A 19,991-nucleotide genomic window follows, 5' to 3' on the forward strand; every position below is an offset into this window, starting at 1 on the left:
CCCTTAGTTTTTAAAAAAATTATGGGACATTTTAAAATTTTATTGGACAATGTCCAGTGTCCTGTGCCTATTTCCGGCCCTGGTTCTAACCGCAAACCAACTGGTATTTGTTTTACGAAATGGATTCAGGTGAATGTTACCTCGATAATCTAAGCAAAGCCAGGAAGATCAAATCAAGAACCCGTGCCAATGACGTTACTTTCCTTTTTTAAGCCATCTTATCTCAGGTGCATTTTAATTTTAGTAACGGGTAATCTACAGTCAATTTCCATATGCAGTGTTTTAATTTTCTAATAACTTCAATAGACACGGAATAATATGGTTGCGATAAAGTATTGTTGTTGAGTGTCACTATTCTCACCCCCCGGGTAGAAATAGGCGGAAGCCTATTCGTACCCTAGGTGAAAATAGCGTAGAGGCTATATCCACCCTACCACGTGACTAAGAATAGGGACTTGGCAATTCGGGCTTAACTCCGCCCCTAGCGCCATTATGGTATGTTTTTTTACAGAATGAAAGCTATATAAGCCCCTCCTCTTGGTATGTTTTTTAGCATTAGTGGAAGGTAGCCTGACGTTGCGTGACGTAGTACTGCCAAGTCCCTATTGAGGTAAGGGCTGCGGTAGGGTGAAAATAGCAGTATATTTTCACCACCCGGTGAAGTCTACCCCGGGTGAACATAGTGTCGAGGCTATATCCACCCTACCACGTGACTAAGAATTTAAGTAAGGACCTGCGACTGGCGTCCCGCAACAGGGTCCTGTTGTTTTGGGTGCCGGGTCATAGCGGATATCATGGCAATAGAATTATATCGGTTACGGGGAGGGTGACATTAAACTCCGCCCATTCGCCATTTTGGAGGCAGAATTTAACATGAGCTCTATAGCCACCAGAAGGTGACTCCATCTGTTGGCTTGTTAATTTCATTGGCTGAAAAACCAATGACGTCTCACCCCCTCAGCAAATATAACTCTATGAGCAAGCCAATAGATTTGCTAAAAAGGGGGCGGAGGCCAAGTTCTTGGGGCCGGCGCCTGTCGTCCCCATCCCCTACGGACGGGTACGTCAAACGGAGTTTGCATGACAGGCTGAAAACCAGCTCTGGCATAACATGGAGGGCCAGAGACAGACAAAAATGTTTGTCAATGTCTGGTCACTTAGGAACTGGAGCTTGTCAGGAAGTGATTGAGGTAGGTCATAGATTAAGGATAAAGCGACGCCTGGTAAGGCGCTGCTATCAAAGGCTTAGTAATGCAGACTAAATAATAATAAGATGGAAGTCTGCAAAATTAACCGAGATAATCAATTCTCGCTTCTCGTTAACTAGCTCGAGCTGTAAGTTTCTCTCAGTAGCATTACAATGTATGGGTAGTGACGTCAGACTTATGGAACATAAATTTATGGTACAAATTTTATTTCATTATAAAGCAAACAATGCTAAAATTAAAAATCTAAATAATAATATCACTTGTTAAATAATTTAGTAACAATTAAAATAATTTAAAAATAAAATTAATGAATGAATAAATAATAATATCACTTGTTAAATAATTTAGTAACAATTAAAATAATTTAAAAATAAAATTAATGAATGAATGAATAAATAATAATATCACTTGTTAAATAATTTAGTAACAATTAAAATAATTTAAAAATAAAATTAATGAATAAATAAATAAAAAATGTATGTACACTTAAAATAATTTAAAAATAAAATTAATGAATGAATAAATAAAAAATGTATGTACACTTAAAATAATTTAAAATAAAATGAGTGAAAAAAACTTTTTGCCATTGATCAGAAGGGTTTCCGCATTATCTTGATTTTTTTCCCATTCAGCAATCATGAATTCGATTTCTAAATCCAACTAGAAACATATTTCACATTAGATTGATTGCGAGTGACTAGTATTTAACATAGTTACAAATTTTTGGAACAATTAACAGTAATTAGGGCTAAGTGTAGAGTGAAAATAAACAAACAAAGCCTTAAAAGGAAAAGTTCAGGTAACGTTACTTTATACCTTAAAAGAATGGCATTTTTCAGATAAGCCAATCTTCTCCCATGTGTCGCTCAAGGTTTTCTGGGATTCAGCTAGCATTAGGTTACCTTCTCGACAAGATTGAAACTACGAAAAAGAAAAAATGATACTTCAGAAAAGTTTGGGAGATAATTTTTAGCTACGTCAGAGACTAAACAATTTTTATGTCTACTAAAACGTTCATTATTAAGTATTATCAGTCAGAATTAAGGGCATTACATTGCTGACTCTCTTAGAAATGATTTCACTGCACATTCAAGTAATCAAAAACCCATCCCCAAATTAAAGAAACACCTAGCTTTACAACTTAAAACTACAGAGGTTGGTACGCTGTTATAATAAATTCCAACCTAGCAGATCCGATAATGGTAAAAGGGGTTAAGTTTAATATGATTTATAAGTACAATTTTCGCTACTGGCTAAGACGAGAGTAGTAGAAAGAAACTAAAATAGCAATATTGTATAACAGGTGGCAATAAACAAGCATTAATTTGGAAAAGGCAGCAGTATTTTGGATTAAAACCTATCAAATTTAGTAATTTTTAATGAAGGGGGTATTTTATTCGGTTGATAATAACAAAAACGGACTCATTTACCCAGGATTGCTGTCGTCCTTCTCCAGCTCGCTATTAAATTCATGCACAGCACCCAAAATATTTGTCTACAATGACAGTTTTTATTAATAGATCTTCGCTTTGATGACGCCATAATTAAACTTAACTTTATTAGTTAAATATTCGGCAAAAATATTTTTGTAGTAAATTTCACGAGTCAAATCGATAACTAAACTGAATCATGAACGGTTAGGCGTTTTTATATTCAACCGCCTCCGAATGCGCATGGCTTTCGCGAATCTTATTGGTCAACAAATCTTCAAACTTCATAAATGCAGGGATGGAAATAACCAGCGTGGGAAATAATGCCGTGGTGCAACCGTGCAGGGCAAATGATCAGATTAAAAATGAAATCGAAAGGGGTCACTGGTCCACAGAACTGCTGAGGATTTTTAAAAATTTTCTTGATTCTTGAATATTAGGATCTCGGCGTTTTCAACTACAAATTAGTAAAGTAGTCCAGGAATTAACTGAAATATTTTAATTATTCACTTTTTTAGCTTAGCAGACGACGTGCCCTGGTCAATGGTCATAGACCACTTTAATTAATTCATGGCCAACTTAGATTACCGGTGGTAGAAGGCCTGCCAGCTTTACCCGAGCCCCATGTTAAAAACGACTAGCAATTTTCGCCGTTAGGTGCGCTACCAACCCAGTTTTCCTCCTAATACTTTTTCTATGGAGAAATGCGCCGTTTAGAGTTAAGCCTCGGTCTTGAAGGAAGTTTACATTAAGTGGCGCCGTTGGACGAAGGCTTAGGTTTTCCGAGAAATTTAATTTATCCGCCTTAAAAACAACTCCAACTTTGAATGTTGATTCCTAGTCAAATAACGGACGGAAAATTATGAAATTGGTCTCAAAATATAAATTAAAACTTACTTGACTTCTCATTTAAAATTCGGCCACGAAAAAAATCGGTAAATATATTACAAATGCTCTTAAACCGAGTCCACTTCCGAATTTTTTCCCCCATAAAAAAGCATTATGAGGAAAACTGGGTTGGTAGCGCACCTAACGGCGAAAGTCGGAACTAGGGGCGATTTTGCTAGTCGTTTTTTAACATGGGGCTCGGGTAAAGCTGGCAGGCCTTCTACCACCGGTAATCCAAGTTGGCCATGATTAATTAGTCGGACTATTTTCACCCGGGAGGGGGTACGCTACCACTCTCTTTAAATTTTGAGTGTCACCGGGTAGAAATAGGCGGAAGCCTATTCCTACCCTAGGTGAAATTAGCGTAGAGGCTATATCCACCCTACCACGTGACTAAGGATTGAGGTAAGGGCTGCGGTAGGGTGAAAATAGCTTGGGCGCTATTTTCACCGCCCGGTGAAGTGAAAAGTCTACCTCGGGTAAACATAGCGTAGATTTTATTTCCACCCTACCACGTGACTAAGAATTTAGCTAAGGACCGCGGGAGGGTGAAAATAGCTTGGGCGCTATTTTCACCGCCCGGTGAAGTGAAAAGTCTACCTCGGGTAAACATAGCGTAGATTTTATTTCCACCCTACCACGTGACTAAGAATTTAGCTAAGGACCGCGGGAGGGTGAAAATAGCTTGGGCGCTATTTTCACCGCCCGGTGAAGTGAAAAGTCTACCTCGGGTAAACATAGCGTAGATTTTATTTCCACCCTACCACGTGACTAAGAATTTAGCTAAGGACCGCGGGAGGGTGAAAATAGCTTGGGCGCTATTTTCACCGCCCGGTGAAGTGAAAAGTCTACCTCGGGTAAACATAGCGTAGATTTTATTTCCACCCTACCACGTGACTAAGAAATTGAGATTCCGCAAATTTTAAAAACGTTAACCCTTGTTTTATATATATTTTATAATTTTCAATAAGTTAGCCATACGTTTAAAGATTACGCACTATAAATATGGAAATTATTACGATAAGTTCACAAAAGGCTAGTAAACCTAAAACAACTTACCAAAAGCTAACTTTGGACACCATAGGTTAACTTTAGACCATGTTAGTATTATTTTGGACACTCAATGTCATTTTGGTTAAAACTTACTTTTATATTTAAACTATAGAAACTGTTCATTTTGGGAGAACTTTTGAATGCATAAAAAGATCGTTATATAGACATATAAATTTATTGGATGTTTCACCTTTCTGGTTGGCAGTTGAAAACACTTTTATGATGCTGATAGGCGTGTTAGCTATCAACGTCATATCATTCTGTCTCTTTGCTCATTGTTAACTACATACCAGGGTCCAGTGGGAGGGATACACAAATAGGTCAGAAAATCTCTGGGTCAGGGCTGTTTAAAACAATCAGGGCTCCCAGCCCTTAGTGCACAAAAAATAATGGGTATTATAGGTCTGAAACGCCAAAATTATAGGATATTTATAGGTCCAAAAATGATCAATTTATAGGTTCAAACATATGTTATGTAAATTTTATAATTTAAAATTACGAATTATTGGAGTTTTACAGGATGTATATTATACAGGGTGTTTTTGAAAGGACCTTTCAAAAACACCCTGTATATTCGAGAGTAGGCTAGAACTTTTAAACATGATCAATATTTAATCTACTTTGGAAGTGTAGTTAATAGTGTAGAAATTAAATTATTTACCATGAAATTTTTATAGTTAACTACCTTACTGTTTTTAATTATGTTAAATGTCAGGTACTTTTGAATTTGGACTAGTTCAGGGTTACCACGAAATTTTAAGATTCAAATTCCCTGACTTTTATTATGATTTTCCCTGACATGTTTAGGCCTAATTGTCATTATAGAGCTTTCAGATGGAATAGTAGTACGTCACACCCTCCCAAGTCTTACCGCTGTTCTGGTAGCCATATTGGTTGGCCTCAGCTTCATTCCTGCTTTAAACCCACCAATATGGCAGCGTAAATTATGTCACGAGACTAAGCTCCTCTTCCAACTGAAAGCTCTCTATTCTAAATAACTAAACAATTGCGTTTAAATCGCCTTTTTGAATATTTAACTTAAAACATTGAGGAGAGAGCGCCGTGATAGATTAATCGGAATGTGCAATTATATTCGGTAATAACTTAGTGAAAGTACAATATTTATTCTAGGAGAGCGATAGCTCTCTTAGATAAGACTTCATACTGACTTTAATGTATAAGGATGGTTTTTTGATTGGTTATAACTTTTTTGTGTCGTATTAACTGTTTTGAAAAAATTCCACAGAACTACAATTCGGACCCTGAATGTGTGGGTGAAATTTCAAAGAGATACATTTAATAGTTTATTTTATAAAAAATAAAGTTGCTAAGGGTGGTTTTCATTTCCATAAAAATAATCAGACATTTTGACGAAAACCTCGAAATTTTCCCATAGAAATAACATGGGAAAATATTTTACAGATGACCATTTTGTGGTAGCCGTAATGCAATAACTATTCGTTTGTTTGACTTGAAAACGGTTTTAAACGAAAGCCTGGTATTTAGATTTTCCGCTTTCCAATTTTCATTAATTAGATTTAAGTTTAAGTATGTTTAATTTCATATTTTCAAAACCATTCCAATCTGCGATATTTTAGGATGGATAATAGTCAGATTATGATGTTAGCACGGTTAAGCCTATTTGGTCCAATTTTCGTAGTGGTAAAAAAACAAGAGAACCTAAGCTTGTGTTAGCTAACAAGTTAAGTTGGAAAAGTACCCCACACATATACAGGGTGTTTCTGAAAAGTCCATCACAAATTAAGGGGCGTGTTTATGGGACCAAACTGAGCGGAAAGTACCAAAGAACATGGGGTGTACAACATTTTGTTACGGAGATATGGCCTTCCAAACATTCGCCCCTAAAACAAGGAAATATCCAAAAATGAGGAGTAACACTTAAGACCGACTAACCAGCTTGTTTAAAATTACTAGACAATTTCAATAGCCTTTAATCGAACAATTGATTTCTACCTTTACTAATCAGAAGCGTATAAATGAGTAGAAGTATGCCTACGGTGGTAATGTAAAATTAATCCCAAGTGACATGATGTTTCAAGATCTTCCCAGCACCAAGTAAAATGGTTCTGATTGAAGGGACTTTTATTAGCACAGCGTAAACAACGTTATTTTCAGGAATTAGTCCAAATGTCCACGGGCGGCATTACAAAAACGAGGCAGTCTTTCGAATGATACTTGGACATGTTGGAAGATCCCTGGCTTGTTCCTGTTATCTCAAACCGTAAAAAGCTACGCAAATCTTCATCATCACGGACAACACTCTTGTACGTTAGGTATGACCTTGAGAAAACCTAAAAGGACATCTCGAATGTATTTGAAAAACCCATCTCCAATTAAGGGGCGTGTTGTTTGTTTCCAACAGAGTAAACTCGCCCAGAGAACAATTACAATGCAGAGCCACGTTTCGGCGTTAATGGCCCACAAAGGTGGTCCCAAACAAAAGAACAAACTTTAATTTGTTTCGTTCAGTAAGTGTTTCATGTGTCATAGATAAAACGCCATGATTAATGCACGAAGAAAATGTTATTGACAAGTTTTCGGCCCGCGATGCTGAAATGTGGTGGTGCACCATCGTGCATGAACCACATTCTGTTTATTAAACCTAAGGGTACGTCTTCGAGTAGTTCTGGTAAATCGTCCCGTAAGAACTACAAGTAAGCCACACCGTTTAACCTGGGCTCTAGGAAATATGGCCCAATTAAATTGTCACCCACAATACTACACCACACGTTTAAGCTGAATTGTACTTTGTGAATTCTAACGCAAGTTGCGTGTGGTTTTTTCTTAATCAGCAAACCAATTGGCGGCTGCTTGTTTTTGGATCGTCCTCGAAAATAGTGAGAACTTCGCCTATTCTTAAAAAACAGAGCACTAAAACAGAGCACTATGTTTTTTAAGAAAGGAATAAAAGAGGTTTCACGTACATGTGTTTGTTTTATTAAACTCATAATTCAACGAAGTCTGTTACAATGCCTTTCTTCACAAATGCCGAATATGCGGATATGCACCTAATGTATGGACTAGCCGAGGGGAATGCCGCTGCAGCTGTACGCTTGTATCAGGAAAGATTTCCGCAGAGGCGACTACCAAATCGACTGACGTTCGAGGCTGTGGACAGACGTTTGAGGCAAGATGGACGAATCCAACCGGCTGGACCTCAACCTAGAGCGAGAGCCATCCCAGAGGCCGTAGAAGACGAAGTTCTCACCATTTTCGAGGACGAGCCTGAATCAAGTACCCGCCAAGTTGGTCGCCGATTAGGCGTAAACCACACGCTCGTGTGGAAAATCCTCAGAAGCCACCGGTTTCATCCTTTCCATGTTCAAAAAGTTCAAGGTTTGAATCCAGCGGACTACCCACGACGCACGGCGTTTTGTCAGTGGTTTCTGGCTAAAGTAAACGATATCGATTTCCCACGGGATTTGTTGGTTACTGACGAAGCTAACTTTTCACGGGATGGTATTATTAACTTACATAATAAACATCAATGGTCCCAGCTAAACCCCCACGCAACTTGCGTTAGAAGTCACCAAGTACAATTCAGTTTAAACGTGTGGTGTGGTATTGTGGGTGACAATTTAATTGGGCCATATTTCCTAGAGCCCAGGTTAAACGGTGTGGCTTACTTGCAGTTCTTACGGGACGATTTACCGGAACTACTCGAAGACGTACCCTTAGGTTTGGTAAACAGAATGTGGTTCATGCACGATGGTGCACCACCACATTTCAGCATCGCGGTCCGAAATTATCTTAACGCGACCTTCCCTTTGCGGTGGTTAGGTCGAGGTGGACCTGTGGAGTGGCCTGCTCGATCACCCGATCTGAACCCTTGTGATTTCTTTCTTTGGGGCCACCTGAAAGACTTAGTTTATCAGACTGAAGTGCCCGATGTTGAAGAGCTACGTCGACGAATAATTCACGGCTGTCAAACAATTCGCGAAACTCCAGGCATTTTTCAACGTGTAAGGGAATCATTTGTAAGACGTGCTAATGTGTGCCTTAACGCGGGTGGTGAACACTTTGAACAATTTTTGTAACTAGTTGCAATTAAATGTTAAAACTTGTCAATAAATTCATTTTCTTCGTGCATTAATCATGGCGTTTTATCTATGACACATGAAACACTTACTGAACGAAACAAATTAAAGTTTGTTCTTTTGTTTGGGACCACCTTTGTGGGCCATTAACGCCGAAACGTGGCTCTGCATTGTAATTGTTCTCTGGGCGAGTTTACTCTGTTGGAAACAAACAACACGCCCCTTAATTGGAGATGGGTTTTTCAAATACATTCGAGATGTCCTTTTAGGTTTTCTCAAGGTCATACCTAACGTACAAGAGTGTTGTCCGTGATGATGAAGATTTGCGTAGCTTTTTACGGTTTGAGATAACAGGAACAAGCCAGGGATCTTCCAACATGTCCAAGTATCATTCGAAAGACTGCCTCGTTTTTGTAATGCCGCCCGTGGACATTTGGACTAATTCCTGAAAATAACGTTGTTTACGCTGTGCTAATAAAAGTCCCTTCAATCAGAACCATTTTACTTGGTGCTGGGAAGATCTTGAAACATCATGTCACTTGGGATTAATTTTACATTACCACCGTAGGCATACTTCTACTCATTTATACGCTTCTGATTAGTAAAGGTAGAAATCAATTGTTCGATTGAAGGCTATTGAAATTGTCTAGTAATTTTAAACAAGCTGGTTAGTCGGTCTTAAGTGTTACTCCTCATTTTTGGATATTTCCTTGTTTTAGGGGCGAATGTTTGGAAGGCCATATCTCCGTAACAAAATGTTGTACACCCCATGTTCTTTGGTACTTTCCGCTCAGTTTGGTCCCATAAACACGCCCCTTAATTTGTGATGGACTTTTCAGAAACACCCTGTATATTAAGTTAACAAGATTACCTACGACTGGTAATTAAGCAAGAAAAACATGGCGTTTGAGCTCTTCTAGGTGCTTTGCCCGGGTGCTGTTATTAGGTGCTTGTGGGTGCTTGTGGATACTTGTAGGTGCTTGTGGGTGCTTGTGAGTGCTTGTAGGTCCTTGTGGTTACTTGTTGGTACTTGTGGGTGCTTGTAGGTACTTGTAAGGGCTTGTAGGTACTTGTGGGGGCTTGTAGGTACTTGTGGGTGTTTGTAGGTACTTGCGGTTACTTGTAGGTACTTGTGGGTGCTTGTAGGTACTTGTGGGTGCTTTTAGGTACTTGTGGGTGCTTGTAGGTACTTGTGGGTGCTTGTAGGTACTTGTGGGTGCTTGTAGGTACTTGTGGATGCTTGTGGGTACTTGTAGGTACTTGTGGGTACTTGTAGGTACTTGTGGGTGCTTGTAGGTACTTGTGGGTACTTCTGGGTGCTTGTATGTAGTTGTGGGTGCTTGTGGGTACTTGTAGGTACTTGTGGTTACTTGTAGGTACTTGTGGGTGCTTGTAGGTACTTGTGGGTGCTTGTAGGTACTTGCGGTTACTTGTAGGTACTTGTGGGTGCTTGTAGGTACTTGTGGGTGCTTGTAGGTACTTGTGGGTGCTTGTAGGTACTTGTGGGTGCTTGTAGGTACTTGTGGGTGCTTGTAGGTACTTGTGGATGCTTGTGGGTACTTGTAGGTACTTGTGGGTACTTGTAGGTACTTGTGGGTGCTTGTAGGTACTTGTGGGTACTTTAAGGTACTTGTGGGTGCTTGTAGGTACTTGTGGGTGCTTGAAGGTCCTTGTGGTTACTTGTTGGTACTTGTGGGTGCTTGTAGGTACTTGTGGGTGCTTGTAGGTACTTTTGGGTGCTAGTAGGAACTTTTGGGTGCTAGTAGGTACTTTTGGGTGCTAGTAGGTACTTTTGGGTGCTAGTAGGTACTTGTGGGTGCTAGTAGGTAATTGTGGGTGCTAGTAGGTACTTGTGGGTGCTAGTAGGTAATTGTGGGTGCTTGTAGGTACTTGTGGGTACTTGTAGGTACTTGTGGGTGCTAGTAGGTACTTAAGGGTGCTAGCAGGTACTCGTGGGTGCTTGTAGGTACTCGTGGGTACTTGTAGGTACTCGTGGGTACTTGTAGGTACTTGTGGGTGCTAGTAGGTACTTGTGGGTGCTAGTAGGTACTTGTGGGTGCTAGTAGGTACTTGTGGGTACTTGTGGGTGCTAGTAGGTATTTGTGGGTGCTAGTATTTACTTGTGGGTGCTAGTATTTACTTGTGGGTGCTTGTAGGTACTTGTGGGTACTTGTAGGTACTTGTGGGTACTTGTAGGTACTTGTGGGTACTTGTAGGTACTTGTGGTTACTTGTAGGTCCTTGTTTTTACTTGTAGGTCCTTGTGGTTACTTGTAGGTACTTGTGGGTGCTTGTAGGTACTTGTGGGTACTTGTAGGTACTTGTGGGTGCTTGTAGGTGTTTGTGGGTACTTCTGGGTACTTTTGGGTACTTCTGGGTACTTTTGGGTACTTCTGGGTGCTTGTAGGTACTTGAAGGTGCTTGTGGGTACTAGTAGGTGCTTGTGGTTACTTGTGGGTACTTATAGGTACTTGTAGGTGCTTGTGGGTACTTGTAGGTACTTGTAGGTACTTGTGGGTACTTGTGGGTGCTTGTAGGTGCTTGTGGGTACTTGTAGGTACTTGTGGGTGCTTGTAGGTACTTGTGGGTACTTGTGGGTGCTTGTAGGTACTTGTGGGTACTTGTAGGTACTTGTGGGTGCTTGTAGGTACTTGTGGTTACTTTAAGGTACTTGTGGGTACTTGTAGGTACTTGTGGGTACTTGTAGGTACTTGTGGGTACTTGTGGTTACTTGTAGGTACTTGTGGGTGCTTGTAGGTACTTGTAGGTACTTATGGGTACTTGTAGGTACTTGTGGGTACTTGTAGGTACTTGTGGGTGCTTGTAGGTACTTGTGGGTACTTGTAGGTACTTGTGGGTGCTTGTAGGTACTTGTGGGTACTTGTAGGTACTTGTGGTTACTTGTGGGTGCTTGTAGGTACTTGTGGGTACTTGTAGGTACTTGTGGGTGCTTGTAGGTACTTGTGGGTACTTGTAGGTACTTGTGGGTACTTGTAGGTACTTGTGGGTACTTGTAGGTACTTGTGGGTGCTTGTAGGTACTTGTGGGTACTTGTAGGTACTTGTGGGTGCTTGTAGGTACTTGTGGGTGCTTGTAGGTACTTGTGGGTGCTTGTAGGTACTTGTGGGTACTTGTGGGTGCTTGTAGGTACTTGTGGGTGCTTGTAGGTACTTGTGGGTACTTCTGGGTACTTGTGGGTACTTCTGGGTGCTTGTAGGTACTTGTAGGTACTTGTGGGTACTTGTAGGTAGTTGTGGGTGCTTGTGGGTACTTGTGGGTACTTGTAGGTACTTGTGGTTACTTGTGGGTGCTTGTAGGTACTTGTCGGTACTTGTAGGTACTTGTGGGTACTTGTAGGTAGTTGTGGGTGCTTGTTGGTACTTGTAGGTACTTGTGGTTACTTGTGGGTACTTGTAGGTACTTGTGGGTGCTTGCGGGTACTTTAAGGTACTTGCGGTTACTTGTAGGTACTTGTGGGTACTTGTGGGTGCTTGTAGGTACTTGTGGGTTCTTGTGGTTACTTGTAGGTTTTTGTGGTTACTTGTAGGTACTTGTAGGTAGTTGTGGGTGCTTGTGGGTACTTGTAGGTACTTGTGGGTGCTAGTAGGTACTTGTGGGTGCTAGTAGGTAATTGTGAGTGCTTGTAGGTACTTGTGGGTACTTGTAGGTACTTGTAGGTACTTGTGGGTGCTTGTAGGTACTTGTGGGTGCTTGTAGGTACTTGTGGGTGCTTGTAGGTACTTGTGGGTGCTTGTAGGTACTTTTGGGTACTTCTGGGTGCTTGTAGGTAGTTTAGGGGTGCTTGTGGGTACTTGTAGGTGCTTGTAAGTAGTTGTGGGTGCTTGAGGGTACTTGTAGGTACTTGTGGGTGCTAGTAGGTACTTGTGGGTGCTAGTAGGTAATTGTGGGTGCTTGTAGGTACTTGTGGGTACTTGTAGGTACTTGTAGGTACTTGTGGGTGCTTGTAGGTACTTGTGGGTGCTTGTAGGTACTTGTGGGTTCTTGTAGGTACTTCTGGGTACTTCTGGGTGCTTGTAGGTAGTTGTGGGTGCTTGTGGGTACTTGTAGGTGCTTGTAGGTAGTTGTGGGTGCTTGTGGGTACTTGTAGGTACTTGTGGTTACTTGTAGGTACTTGTGGGTGCTTGTAGGTGCTTGTAGGTACTTGTGGGTGCTTGTAGGTACTTGTGGGTACTTCTGGGTACTTGTGGGTACTTCTGGGTGCTTGTAGGTACTTGTAGGTAGTTGTGGGTGCTTGTGGGTACTTGTAGGTACTTGTGGGTGCTAGTAGGTACTTGTGGGTGCTAGTAGGTAATTGTGGGTGCTTGTAGGTACTTGTGGGTACTTGTAGGTACTTGTAGGTACTTGTGGGTGCTTGTAGGAACTTGTGGGTGCTTGTAGGTACTTGTGGGTGCTTGTAGGTACTTCTGGGTACTTCTGGGTGCTTGTAGGTAGTTGTGGGTGCTTGTGGGTACTTGTAGGTGCTTGTAGGTAGTTGTGGGTGCTTGTGGGTACTTGTAGGTACTTGTGGTTACTTGTAGGTACTTGTGGGTGCTTGTAGGTACTTGTGGGTACTTGTAGGTACTTGTGGTTACTTGTGGGTGCTTGTAGGTACTTGTTGGTACTTGTAGGTACTTGTGGGTACTTGTAGGTAGTTGTGGGTGCTTGTTGGTACTTGTAGGTACTTGTGGTTACTTGTGGGTACTTGTAGGTACTTGTGGGTGCTTGCGGGTACTTTAAGGTACTTGCGGTTACTTGTAGGTACTTGTGGGTACTTGTGGGTGCTTGTAGGTACTTGTGGGTTCTTGTGGTTACTTGTAGGTTTTTGTGGTTACTTGTAGGTACTTGTAGGTAGTTGTGGGTGCTTGTGGGTACTTGTAGGTACTTGTGGGTGCTAGTAGGTACTTGTGGGTGCTAGTAGGTAATTGTGAGTGCTTGTAGGTACTTGTGGGTACTTGTAGGTACTTGTAGGTACTTGTGGGTGCTTGTAGGTACTTGTGGGTGCTTGTAGGTACTTGTGGGTGCTTGTAGGTACTTGTGGGTGCTTGTAGGTACTTGTGGGTGCTTGTAGGTACTTGTGGGTGCTTGTAGGTACTTGTGGGTGCTTGTAGGTACTTCTGGGTACTTCTGGGTGCTTGTAGGTAGTTTAGGGGTGCTTGTGGGTACTTGTAGGTGCTTGTAAGTAGTTGTGGGTGCTTGAGGGTACTTGTAGGTACTTGTGGGTGCTAGTAGGTACTTGTGGGTGCTAGTAGGTAATTGTGGGTGCTTGTAGGTACTTGTGGGTACTTGTAGGTACTTGTAGGTACTTGTGGGTGCTTGTAGGTACTTGTGGGTGCTTGTAGGTACTTGTGGGTTCTTGTAGGTACTTCTGGGTACTTCTGGGTGCTTGTAGGTAGTTGTGGGTGCTTGTGGGTACTTGTAGGTGCTTGTAGGTAGTTGTGGGTGCTTGTGGGTACTTGTAGGTACTTGTGGTTACTTGTAGGTACTTGTGGGTGCTTGTAGGTGCTTGTAGGTACTTGTGGGTGCTTGTAGGTACTTGTGGGTACTTCTGGGTACTTGTGGGTACTTCTGGGTGCTTGTAGGTACTTGTAGGTAGTTGTGGGTGCTTGTGGGTACTTGTAGGTACTTGTGGGTGCTAGTAGGTACTTGTGGGTGCTAGTAGGTACTTGTGGGTGCTAGTAGGTAATTGTGGGTGCTTGTAGGTACTTGTGGGTACTTGTAGGTACTTGTAGGTACTTGTGGGTGCTTGTAGGTACTTGTGGGTGCTTGTAGGTACTTGTGGGTGCTTGTAGGTACTTCTGGGTACTTCTGGGTGCTTGTAGGTAGTTGTGGGTGCTTGTGGGTACTTGTAGGTGCTTGTAGGTAGTTGTGGGTGCTTGTGGGTACTTGTAGGTACTTGTGGTTACTTGTAGGTACTTGTGGGTGCTTGTAGGTACTTGTGGGTACTTGTAGGTACTTGTGGGTGCTTGTAGGTACTTCTGGGTGCTTGTAGGTACTTGTGGGTGCTTGTAGGTACTTGTGGGTACTTCTGGGTGCTTGTAGGTAGTTGTGGGTGCTTGTGGGTACTTGTAGGTACTTGTGGTTACTTGTAGGTACTTGTGGGTGCTTGTAGGTACTTCTGGGTGCTTGTAGGTACTTGTAGGTACTTGTGGGTGCTTGTAGGTACTTGTGGGTACTTGTAGGTACTTGTGGGTGCTTGTAGGTACTTCTGGGTGCTTGTAGGTACTTGTGGGTGCTTGTAGGTACTTGTGGGTACTTGTGGGTGCTTGTAGGTACTTGTGGGTGCTTGTAGGTACTTGTGGGTACTTCTGGGTACTTGTGGGTACTTCTGGGTGCTTGTAGGTACTTGTAGGTACTTGTGGGTACTTGTAGGTAGTTGTGGGTGCTTGTGGGTACTTGTGGGTACTTGTAGGTACTTGTGGTTACTTGTGGGTGCTTGTAGGTACTTGTCGGTACTTGTAGGTACTTGTGGGTACTTGTAGGTAGTTGTGGGTGCTTGTTGGTACTTGTAGGTACTTGTGGTTACTTGTGGGTACTTGTAGGTACTTGTGGGTGCTTGCGGGTACTTTAAGGTACTTGCGGTTACTTGTAGGTACTTGTGGTTACTTGTAGGTACTTGTGGGTGCTTGTAGGTACTTGTGGGTGCTTGTAGGTACTTGCGGTTACTTGTAGGTACTTGTGGGTGCTTGTAGGTACTTGTGGGTGCTTGTAGGTACTTGTGGGTGCTTGTAGGTACTTGTGGGTGCTTGTAGGTACTTGTGGGTGCTTGTAGGTACTTGTGGATGCTTGTGGGTACTTGTAGGTACTTGTGGGTACTTGTAGGTACTTGTGGGTGCTTGTAGGTACTTGTGGGTACTTTAAGGTACTTGTGGGTGCTTGTAGGTACTTGTGGGTGCTTGAAGGTCCTTGTGGTTACTTGTTGGTACTTGTGGGTGCTTGTAGGTACTTGTGGGTGCTTGTAGGTACTTTTGGGTGCTAGTAGGAACTTTTGGGTGCTAGTAGGTACTTTTGGGTGCTAGTAGGTACTTTTGGGTGCTAGTAGGTACTTGTGGGTGCTAGTAGGTAATTGTGGGTGCTAGTAGGTACTTGTGGGTGCTAGTAGGTAATTGTGGGTGCTTGTAGGTACTTGTGGGTACTTGTAGGTACTTGTGGGTGCTAGTAGGTACTTAAGGGTGCTAGCAGGTACTCGTGGGTGCTTGTAGGTACTCGTGGGTACTTGTAGGTACTCGTGGGTACTTGTAGGTACTTGTGGGTGCTAGTAGGTACTTGTGGGTGCTAGTAGGTACTTGTGGGTGCTAGTAGGTACTTGTGGGTACTTGTGGGTGCTAGTAGGTATTTGTGGGTGCTAGTATTTACTTGTGGGTGCTAGTATTTACTTGTGGGTGCTTGTAGGTACTTGTGGGTACTTGTAGGTACTTGTGGGTACTTGTAGGTACTTGTGGGTACTTGTAGGTACTTGTGGTTACTTGTAGGTCCTTGTTTTTACTTGTAGGTCCTTGTGGTTACTTGTAGGTACTTGTGGGTGCTTGTAGGTACTTGTGGGTACTTGTAGGTACTTGTGGGTGCTTGTAGGTGTTTGTGGGTACTTCTGGGTACTTTTGGGTACTTCTGGGTACTTTTGGGTACTTCTGGGTGCTTGTAGGTACTTGAAGGTGCTTGTGGGTACTAGTAGGTGCTTGTGGTTACTTGTGGGTACTTATAGGTACTTGTAGGTGCTTGTGGGTACTTGTAGGTACTTGTAGGTACTTGTGGGTACTTGTGGGTGCTTGTAGGTGCTTGTGGGTACTTGTAGGTACTTGTGGGTGCTTGTAGGTACTTGTGGGTACTTGTGGGTGCTTGTAGGTACTTGTGGGTACTTGTAGGTACTTGTGGGTGCTTGTAGGTACTTGTGGTTACTTTAAGGTACTTGTGGGTACTTGTAGGTACTTGTGGGTACTTGTAGGTACTTGTGGGTACTTGTGGTTACTTGTAGGTACTTGTGGGTGCTTGTAGGTACTTGTAGGTACTTATGGGTACTTGTAGGTACTTGTGGGTACTTGTAGGTACTTGTGGGTGCTTGTAGGTACTTGTGGGTACTTGTAGGTACTTGTGGGTGCTTGTAGGTACTTGTGGGTACTTGTAGGTACTTGTGGTTACTTGTGGGTGCTTGTAGGTACTTGTGGGTACTTGTAGGTACTTGTGGGTGCTTGTAGGTACTTGTGGGTACTTGTAGGTACTTGTGGGTACTTGTAGGTACTTGTGGGTACTTGTGGGTACTTGTAGGTACTTGTGGGTGCTTGTAGGTACTTGTGGGTGCTTGTAGGTACTTGTGGGTGCTTGTAGGTACTTGTGGGTGCTTGTAGGTACTTGTGGGTACTTGTGGGTGCTTGTAGGTACTTGTGGGTGCTTGTAGGTACTTGTGGGTACTTCTGGGTACTTGTGGGTACTTCTGGGTGCTTGTAGGTACTTGTAGGTACTTGTGGGTACTTGTAGGTAGTTGTGGGTGCTTGTGGGTACTTGTGGGTACTTGTAGGTACTTGTGGTTACTTGTGGGTGCTTGTAGGTACTTGTCGGTACTTGTAGGTACTTGTGGGTACTTGTAGGTAGTTGTGGGTGCTTGTTGGTACTTGTAGGTACTTGTGGTTACTTGTGGGTACTTGTAGGTACTTGTGGGTGCTTGCGGGTACTTTAAGGTACTTGCGGTTACTTGTAGGTACTTGTGGGTACTTGTGGGTGCTTGTAGGTACTTGTGGGTTCTTGTGGTTACTTGTAGGTTTTTGTGGTTACTTGTAGGTACTTGTAGGTAGTTGTGGGTGCTTGTGGGTACTTGTAGGTACTTGTGGGTGCTAGTAGGTACTTGTGGGTGCTAGTAGGTAATTGTGAGTGCTTGTAGGTACTTGTGGGTACTTGTAGGTACTTGTAGGTACTTGTGGGTGCTTGTAGGTACTTGTGGGTGCTTGTAGGTACTTGTGGGTGCTTGTAGGTACTTGTGGGTGCTTGTAGGTACTTCTGGGTACTTCTGGGTGCTTGTAGGTAGTTTAGGGGTGCTTGTGGGTACTTGTAGGTGCTTGTAAGTAGTTGTGGGTGCTTGAGGGTACTTGTAGGTACTTGTGGGTGCTAGTAGGTACTTGTGGGTGCTAGTAGGTAATTGTGGGTGCTTGTAGGTACTTGTGGGTACTTGTAGGTACTTGTAGGTACTTGTGGGTGCTTGTAGGTACTTGTGGGTGCTTGTAGGTACTTGTGGGTTCTTGTAGGTACTTCTGGGTACTTCTGGGTGCTTGTAGGTAGTTGTGGGTGCTTGTGGGTACTTGTAGGTGCTTGTAGGTAGTTGTGGGTGCTTGTGGGTACTTGTAGGTACTTGTGGTTACTTGTAGGTACTTGTGGGTGCTTGTAGGTGCTTGTAGGTACTTGTGGGTGCTTGTAGGTACTTGTGGGTACTTCTGGGTACTTGTGGGTACTTCTGGGTGCTTGTAGGTACTTGTAGGTAGTTGTGGGTGCTTGTGGGTACTTGTAGGTACTTGTGGGTGCTAGTAGGTACTTGTGGGTGCTAGTAGGTAATTGTGGGTGCTTGTAGGTACTTGTGGGTACTTGTAGGTACTTGTAGGTACTTGTGGGTGCTTGTAGGAACTTGTGGGTGCTTGTAGGTACTTGTGGGTGCTTGTAGGTACTTCTGGGTACTTCTGGGTGCTTGTAGGTAGTTGTGGGTGCTTGTGGGTACTTGTAGGTGCTTGTAGGTAGTTGTGGGTGCTTGTGGGTACTTGTAGGTACTTGTGGTTACTTGTAGGTACTTGTGGGTGCTTGTAGGTACTTGTGGGTACTTGTAGGTACTTGTGGTTACTTGTGGGTGCTTGTAGGTACTTGTTGGTACTTGTAGGTACTTGTGGGTACTTGTAGGTAGTTGTGGGTGCTTGTTGGTACTTGTAGGTACTTGTGGTTACTTGTGGGTACTTGTAGGTACTTGTGGGTGCTTGCGGGTACTTTAAGGTACTTGCGGTTACTTGTAGGTACTTGTGGGTACTTGTGGGTGCTTGTAGGTACTTGTGGGTTCTTGTGGTTACTTGTAGGTTTTTGTGGTTACTTGTAGGTACTTGTAGGTAGTTGTGGGTGCTTGTGGGTACTTGTAGGTACTTGTGGGTGCTAGTAGGTACTTGTGGGTGCTAGTAGGTAATTGTGAGTGCTTGTAGGTACTTGTGGGTACTTGTAGGTACTTGTAGGTACTTGTGGGTGCTTGTAGGTACTTGTGGGTGCTTGTAGGTACTTGTGGGTGCTTGTAGGTACTTGTGGGTGCTTGTAGGTACTTCTGGGTACTTCTGGGTGCTTGTAGGTAGTTTAGGGGTGCTTGTGGGTACTTGTAGGTGCTTGTAAGTAGTTGTGGGTGCTTGAGGGTACTTGTAGGTACTTGTGGGTGCTAGTAGGTACTTGTGGGTGCTAGTAGGTAATTGTGGGTGCTTGTAGGTACTTGTGGGTACTTGTAGGTACTTGTAGGTACTTGTGGGTGCTTGTAGGTACTTGTGGGTGCTTGTAGGTGCTTGTAGGTACTTGTGGGTGCTTGTAGGTACTTGTGGGTACTTCTGGGTACTTGTGGGTACTTCTGGGTGCTTGTAGGTACTTGTAGGTAGTTGTGGGTGCTTGTGGGTACTTGTAGGTACTTGTGGGTGCTAGTAGGTACTTGTGGGTGCTAGTAGGTAATTGTGGGTGCTTGTAGGTACTTGTGGGTACTTGTAGGTACTTGTAGGTACTTGTGGGTGCTTGTAGGTACTTGTGGGTGCTTGTAGGTACTTGTGGGTGCTTGTAGGTACTTCTGGGTACTTCTGGGTGCTTGTAGGTAGTTGTGGGTGCTTGTGGGTACTTGTAGGTGCTTGTAGGTAGTTGTGGGTGCTTGTGGGTACTTGTAGGTACTTGTGGTTACTTGTAGGTACTTGTGGGTGCTTGTAGGTACTTGTGGGTACTTGTAGGTACTTGTGGGTGCTTGTAGGTACTTCTGGGTGCTTGTAGGTACTTGTGGGTGCTTGTAGGTACTTGTGGGTACTTCTGGGTGCTTGTAGGTAGTTGTGGGTGCTTGTGGGTACTTGTAGGTACTTGTGGTTACTTGTAGGTACTTGTGGGTGCTTGTAGGTACTTCTGGGTGCTTGTAGGTACTTGTAGGTACTTGTGGGTGCTTGTAGGTACTTGTGGGTACTTGTAGGTACTTGTGGGTGCTTGTAGGTACTTCTGGGTGCTTGTAGGTACTTGTGGGTGCTTGTAGGTACTTGTGGGTACTTGTGGGTGCTTGTAGGTACTTGTGGGTGCTTGTAGGTACTTGTGGGTACTTCTGGGTACTTGTGGGTACTTCTGGGTGCTTGTAGGTACTTGTAGGTACTTGTGGGTACTTGTAGGTAG

The 19,991-nt window shown here is 43.1% G+C and overlaps 1 protein-coding gene and 1 long non-coding RNA gene across 2 annotated transcripts in view; one reads left to right on the forward strand and one right to left on the reverse strand.

Annotated features, from left to right (window-relative positions):
• Nucleotides 1-76: 76 nt before the first annotated feature.
• LOC149679476 (uncharacterized) overlaps nt 77-19,991 on the forward strand; it is a 34,924-nt gene continuing 15,009 nt past the window's right edge. Inside the window, exon 1 of the mRNA XM_089835311.1 lies at nt 77-227. The gene's annotated coding sequence lies outside the window, so the exon portion shown is untranslated. The remainder of the gene's footprint in view (nt 228-19,991) is intronic.
• On the reverse strand, nt 1,693-2,979 carry LOC149679477 (uncharacterized). Its single transcript, XR_016365781.1, has 3 exons — nt 2,639-2,979; nt 2,025-2,129; nt 1,693-1,868 (listed from the first exon to the last, which is right to left on the reverse strand). It is a non-coding gene; the product is annotated as an uncharacterized LOC149679477 (long non-coding RNA).

This window comes from Phalangium opilio, unplaced genomic scaffold (assembly GCF_054372755.1).
Source record: "Phalangium opilio isolate 3A_F unplaced genomic scaffold, DU_Popi_V2 ptg000041l_1, whole genome shotgun sequence".
Classification (NCBI taxonomy): Eukaryota; Metazoa; Arthropoda; class Arachnida; order Opiliones; family Phalangiidae; genus Phalangium; species Phalangium opilio.